The following is a 6,740-nucleotide window of genomic DNA, read 5'->3' on the forward strand; positions in this document are numbered from 1 at the left end:
GGTTGTCTGCGTGGATGATTGCCATCCAGGACCCAAGGTGGTTCTAAGGTGCGGTAGCCTGGTTGTCTTGCACATTCATCTACAAATTCTAAACCTGCATTTTGTACTTTTTTAAAATTTAAATCACAGTTTGTTCTAAATCTTAAAAAAAATATACTGAACTCTTGGATTCACATCCATTAATTTGTCTTTTATGTTCACTTCCTGAGTGGAACAAAAAGAAAAGACATCATCCTGATCAGGTGGTCCAAATGAGATGACATTAAATTACGAGTGATGGTTCTCATTTCTCCTCATTTGTAAAGCTGATTGGATTTATGCCGCTGCAGGTGAGCGCTCGAATCCAAACTTCTCCTGAAGCCTTTTTCTATAATTTTCTAATCTCATCCCACTTAATCCGTCTTCTCCTCAGATGTGGACTTGATGGCGAAAGGTGCTGGCTTGATTTGCAGCGCCACCAAGTGGCGGTGAGATACGTTGACTCGTCACGTGTGTCGTTTCTGTCAGAGTGCAGATCAATAACAGGTATTGATTTATGTGGACAGAGTTTACAGCCGTCTTTCTCTGACTGATGTCTGCGGTGCTGCAGTCTGGTTTTTTATTACATTTTTAATCAACAAAAACAGACAATCTGACCTTAAAATATCTGCAAGCAGCCACTTTAAAAAAGTTATCTGTTAATAGAAATTGTAAAGATTTAATGTGACATACAGATTATTTCACTTTCACAAAGCAGGTTGTGTTTATACTCACATCTTTCTAGCAAAATTGGTTCAACACTAATCAATCATTTTTGTCTTGTGAGAAAGACTGTTGGGAAAGTGTAGTGACACGGACCCACAACAGGGGGCGTAAATGATCGGACAATGAAAGAGTCGAATATGAACACTTTACTGTTGTGAAAGAGCACAACAAAAACACAGAGGATTACAGAATTTGAGCAAACAGTCAATCCACAAAGGTGACGTGTGGGCAGGCTCGAGGATAGAAGACGTCTGTCCTGAGAAGAACCGGAACCACACGATTTCCTCCGCCACCGAACTTGGAGAATACTGGAGCCGCCAAGTCCCGAGTCCCCAGGTGGCCACCGTCTCCGAGTGTCGGATCTGGTACTGCTGGCGAGGAGCAAAAACAGTCAGATGTGGGTGCGTGCACACCCAGTAACAGCAATGGTGGGAATATCACCTCCACCTCTAACACACACTCGTGCACCTCCTGTCTAACCACTTATCTGGTTGGGGTGTGAAGTGAAGCCGTCGCTGATCACACCAAACGCCAATCTCTCAGATAAGGAACGCCACAGGAAAGCGGCTGCAAAAAGAGTTCAGACTAAGACACAGTTTAGTGTTAAGGCTAAGAATATTACCTTCACAGGTAGATGATATCTCGACAACGAGGTGGAGATGACGTCTGGTTTTTATGGAGTGGAATGATGAAGTGTAGATGGATGACAGCTGTCATGAGATAATGAGTGACAGCTGTCACCCCCGGCTGTGTCCGTGGCAGCAGCGCCCTCTTGTGCCTGAAGCCCGCACTTCAGGCAGGGCGCCCTCTGGTGGTGGACCAGGAGTACCTCCTCTTCTGGCGGCCCACACAACAAAGACTGCAGGTTGATAACCATCAAATTCTGGGACAGATCTGCAAGAAACGCAGAACATATTTTAAAGTCTGTCGTAATGTGAAAAAACCAACACAATAAAATAGAACAGAATGCCCTTTATTGTCATTATACAAAATATACAATAAGATTGGAGAGAGCTTCTCCTTTTCAGTGCAGACAGATAAAGTAAAAAAAAAGTAATCAAATGGACTGCATTTATATAGCACTTTACAATAATGCCTCACATTCACCCCAATGTGAGGGTGCTGCCATACAAAGCGCTCACTATACACCGGGAGCAACTAGGGGATTAAGGACCTTGCCCAAGGGCCCTGAGTGATTTTCCGATCAGGCTGGAATTTGAACAGAGGATCTCTGGTCTCAAGCGCAACAGTTTAACCACTAGACCATCACCTCCCATAACCAGGACAGCAGCAGCAGTTTCTTGCCCTGGCTGTTCTTCCTGAGGACTCTCAGGAATTGTAGACGCTGCTGGGCCTTCTTAATGACAGCTGAGAAGTTGTCTGTCCAGGAGAGGTCATTGCAGATCTGGACTCCCAGGAAACTGAATGTGTGGACCCTCTCCACACACTCGCCATTGATGTAGAGGGGGAGCAGGTCAGATCGGTTCCTCCCGAAGTCCATGATGATCTCCTTTGTTTTGTTTTGTTTTTGTGTGTGTGTTCTGTTCCAGTTGGTTGTCTGAACACCAGGGCCCGTATTCTCAAAGCAACTCAAAGTCCTCTCAAACAGCTCCTAACTTAGCAAGGAATCTTAGCCAAAGAGAGATCCAAGAGGTGTCTGAGAGCAAGTCTGAACAAGGAGTAGACAGAAACTTTTATCTTTGTGAGGAGGCGGGGTTGACCCCGTTGCTAGGTATGATGCAGTCCTCTAAGAGCTGTGATTGGGTGTCACAGAAAAGGAAGGAGGAATTAAAAAACAAATGCACTCTGAGCTCCGAGTTATGAATTGACAGTAGCTGCTGGAACCTGGTGGGAGCAGGGCTGGAGCAGATGAGTGTCACTGTGGTGAATTAAACTGAGCAAAGAAGAAGCTGAGCTTCTCTGATGGCGACACGCTCAGGTCTCCTGACGTCACAGCACAGCCTCTGAAATTGGTGACCCTGGTGGCTCTGTAGACCCTGAGAACCTGCCACACCTCCTGTGGACTATTACTGGCGAGGTGGGACTTTATTCTCCTCTTATAGTCCAGTTTGGCTTTTTAAATTCCTTTTTTCATGTCAGTTCGAGCTGCACTGTAAAGAGCTCTGTCACCTGACCTGATCTCTGATGAGGACTAGCTTGGTGTTGTGTTTTTTCCCTGCACATTGGTGGGTGCATGTGTATGTCTGTGGATAAGATAACTCAAAAAGGGCTTGATGAATTTCCGTCAAACTTGGTGGGAATATGATTTGGACAGATTTGTCGAGGTGATTCGATTTTGGAGTAGTTTGATCAAAGTTCAAGGTGAAGAAAAATGTAGTGAATAAAGCTTTTTTTTTGTATATTTCAACAACCAAGAAGCCTAGATAGATGATCTAAAGCATCTATTGATCAGAAAAATATTTGGGATTAATTGGTATGAATGACTTCTTAAGGAAGTCATGCAAAGGTCATATGATGATGTCACACATAGTCAAAAAACACCGTTACAGGCAGATGATTATTTAGTTAATTACATTTATATTGTGTTGTGTTGAGCGTGCAGCATACGCATCACATGTTCCAGTGCTTTTCCTTTGTCTTCAGTGTACTTCAGTAATGTAGGGCTGCTGCTTCACAAAAGTCCACATAACAGGTTGGGAATTGGTGGGGAGGGTGTCCATTAAGTAAAAGAGAAACTGCTGTCATAGCAACAGCAAATCAATAGCAGACATGATCAGTGATTTTAAAACAAAAAAACAAACAACAATGATATACCCGAGGCCTATTGAGCCACCAAAAGTGAATTAAATCTTAAAAATTCAAAAAGAAAAAATAATATAGCACCTTCAACTGCACCACAGACTAAAACAGTTAAATGTGGTCTATTAAACATTAGGTCTCTCTCTTCTAAGTCCCTGTTAGTAAATGATATAATAATTGATCAACATATTGATTTATTCTGCCTTACAGAAACCTGGTTACAGCAGGATGAATATGTTAGTTTAAATGAGTCATCACCCCCCGAGTCACGCTAACTGTCAGAATGCTCGTAGCACGGGCCGGGGCGGAGGATTAGCAGCAATCTTCCATTCCAGCTTATTAATTAATCAAAAACCCAGACAGAGCTTTAATTCATTTGAAAGCTTGACTCTTAGTCTTGTCCATCCAAATTGGAAGTCCCAAAAAACCAGTTTTATTTGTTGTTATCTATCGTCCACCTGGTCATTACTGTGAGTTTCTCTGTGAATTTTCAGACCTTTTGTCTGACTTAGTGCTTAGCTCAGATAAGATAATTATAGTGGGCGATTTTAACATCCACATAGATGCTGAGAATGACAGCCTCAACACTGCATTTAATCTATTATTAGACTCAATTGGCTTTGCTCAAAATGTAAATGAGTCCACCCACCACTTTAATCATATCTTAGATCTTGTTCTGACTTATGGTATGGAAATTGAAGACTTAACAGTATTCCCTGAAAACTCCCTTCTGTCTGATCATTTCTTAATAACATTTACATTTACTCTGATGGACTACCCAGCAGTGGGGAATAAGTTTCATTACACTAGAAGTCTTTCGGAAAGCGCTGTAACTAGGTTTAAGGATATGATTCCTTCTTTATGTTCTCTAATGCCATATACCAACACAGTGCAGAGTAGCTACCTAAACTCTGTAAGGGAGATAGAGTATCTCGTCAATAGTTTTACATCCTCATTGAAGACAACTTTGGATGCTGTAGCTTCTCTGAAAAAGAGAGCTTTAAATCAGAAGTGCCTGACTCTGTGGTATAACTCACAAACTCGCAGCTTAAAGCAGATAACCCGTAAGTTGGAGAGGAAATGGCGTCTCACTAATTTAGAAGATCTTCACTTAGCCTGGAAAAAGAGTCTGTTGCTCTATAAAAAAGCCCTCCGTAAAGCTAGGACATCTTACTACTCATCACTAATTGAAGAAAATAAGAACAACCCCAGGTTTCTTTTCAGCACTGTAGCCAGGCTGACAAAGAGTCAGAGCTCTATTGAGCTGAGTATTCCTTTAACTTTAACTAGTAATGACTTCATGACTTTCTTTGCTAATAAAATTTTAACTATTAGAGAAAAAATTACTCATAACCATCCCAAAGACGTATCGTTATCTTTGGCTGTTTTCAGTGATGCCGGTATTTGGTTAGACTCTTTCTCTCAGATTGTTCTGTCTGAGTTATTTTCATTAGTTACTTCCTCCAAACCATCAACATGTCTATTAGACCCCATTCCTACCAGGCTACTGAAGGAAGCCCTACCATTAATTAATGCTTCGATCTTAAATATGATCAATCTATCTTTATTAGTTGGCTATGTACCACAGGCTTTTAAAGTGGCAGTAATTAAACCATTACTTAAAAAGCCATCACTTGACCCAGCTATCTTAGCTAATTATAGGCCAATCTCCAACCTTCCTTTTCTCTCAAAAATTCTTGAAAGGGTAGTTGTAAAACAGCTAACTGATCATCTGCAGAGGAATGGTCTATTTGAAGAGTTTCAGTCAGGTTTTAGAATTCATCATAGTACAGAAACAGCATTAGTGAAGGTTACAAATGATCTTCTTATGGCCTCAGACAGTGGACTCATCTCTGTGCTTGTTGTGTTAGACCTCAGTGCTGCTTTTGATACTGTTGACCATAAAATTTTATTACAGAGATTAGAGCATGCCATAGGTATTAAAGGCACTGCGCTGCGGTGGTTTGAATCATATTTATCTAATAGATTACAATTTGTTCATGTAAATGGGGAATCTTCTTCACAGACTAAGGTTAATTATGGAGTTCCACAAGGTTCTGTGCTAGGACCAATTTTATTCACTTTATACATGTTTCCCTTAGGCAGTATTATTAGACGGCATTGCTTAAATTTTCATTGTTATGCAGATGATACCCAACTTTATCTATCCATGAAGCCAGAGGACACACACCAATTAGCTAAACTGCAGGATTGTCTTACAGACATAAAGACATGGATGACCTCTAATTTCCTGCTTTTAAACTCAGATAAAACTGAAGTTATTGTACTTGGCCCCACAAATCTTAGAAACATGGTGTCTAACCAGATCCTTACTCTGGATGGCATTACCCTGACCTCTAGTAATACTGTGAGAAATCTTTGAGTCAATTTTGATCAGGATATGTCATTCAATGCGCATATTAAACAAATATGTAGGACTGCTTTTTTGCATTTGCACAATATCTCTAAAATTAGAAAGGTCTTGTCTCAGAGTGATGCTGAAAAACTAATTCATGCATTTATTTCCTCTAGGCTGGACTATTGTAATTCATTATTATCAGGTTGTCCTAAAAGTTCCATGAAAAGCCTTCAGTTAATTCAAAATGCTGCAGCTAGAGTGCTGACAGGGACTAGAAGGAGAGAGCATATCTCACCCATATTGGCCTCTCTTCATTGGCTTCCTGTTAATTCTAGAATAGAATTTAAAATTCTTCTTCTTACTTATAAGGTTTTGAATAATCAGGTCCCATCTTATCTTAGGGACCTCATAGTACCATATCACCCCAATAGAGCGCTTCACTCTCAGACTGCAGGCTTACTTGTAGTTCCTAGGGTTTGTAAGAGTAGAATGGGAGGCAGAGCCTTCAGCTTTCAGGCTCCTCTCCTGTGGAACCAGCTCCCAATTCGGATCAGGGAGACAGACACCCTCTCTACTTTTAAGATTAGGCTTAAAACTTTCCTTTTTGCTAAAGCTTATAGTTAGGATTGGATCAGGTGACCCTGAACCATCCCTTAGTTATGTTGCTATAGACTTAGAATGCTGGGGGGTTCCCGTGATGCACTGAGTGTTTCTTTCTCTTTTTGCTCTGTATGCACCACTCTGCATTTAATCATTAGTGATTGATCTCTGCTCCCCTCCACAGCATGTCTTTTTCCTGGTTCTCTCCCTCAGCCTCATCCAGTCCCAGCAGAAGACTGCCCCTCCCTGAGCCTGGTTCTGCTGGAGGTTTCTTCCT

The sequence above is a fragment of the Thalassophryne amazonica genome, chromosome 13, assembly GCF_902500255.1.
Source record: "Thalassophryne amazonica chromosome 13, fThaAma1.1, whole genome shotgun sequence".
NCBI classification, from domain to species: Eukaryota; Metazoa; Chordata; class Actinopteri; order Batrachoidiformes; family Batrachoididae; genus Thalassophryne; species Thalassophryne amazonica.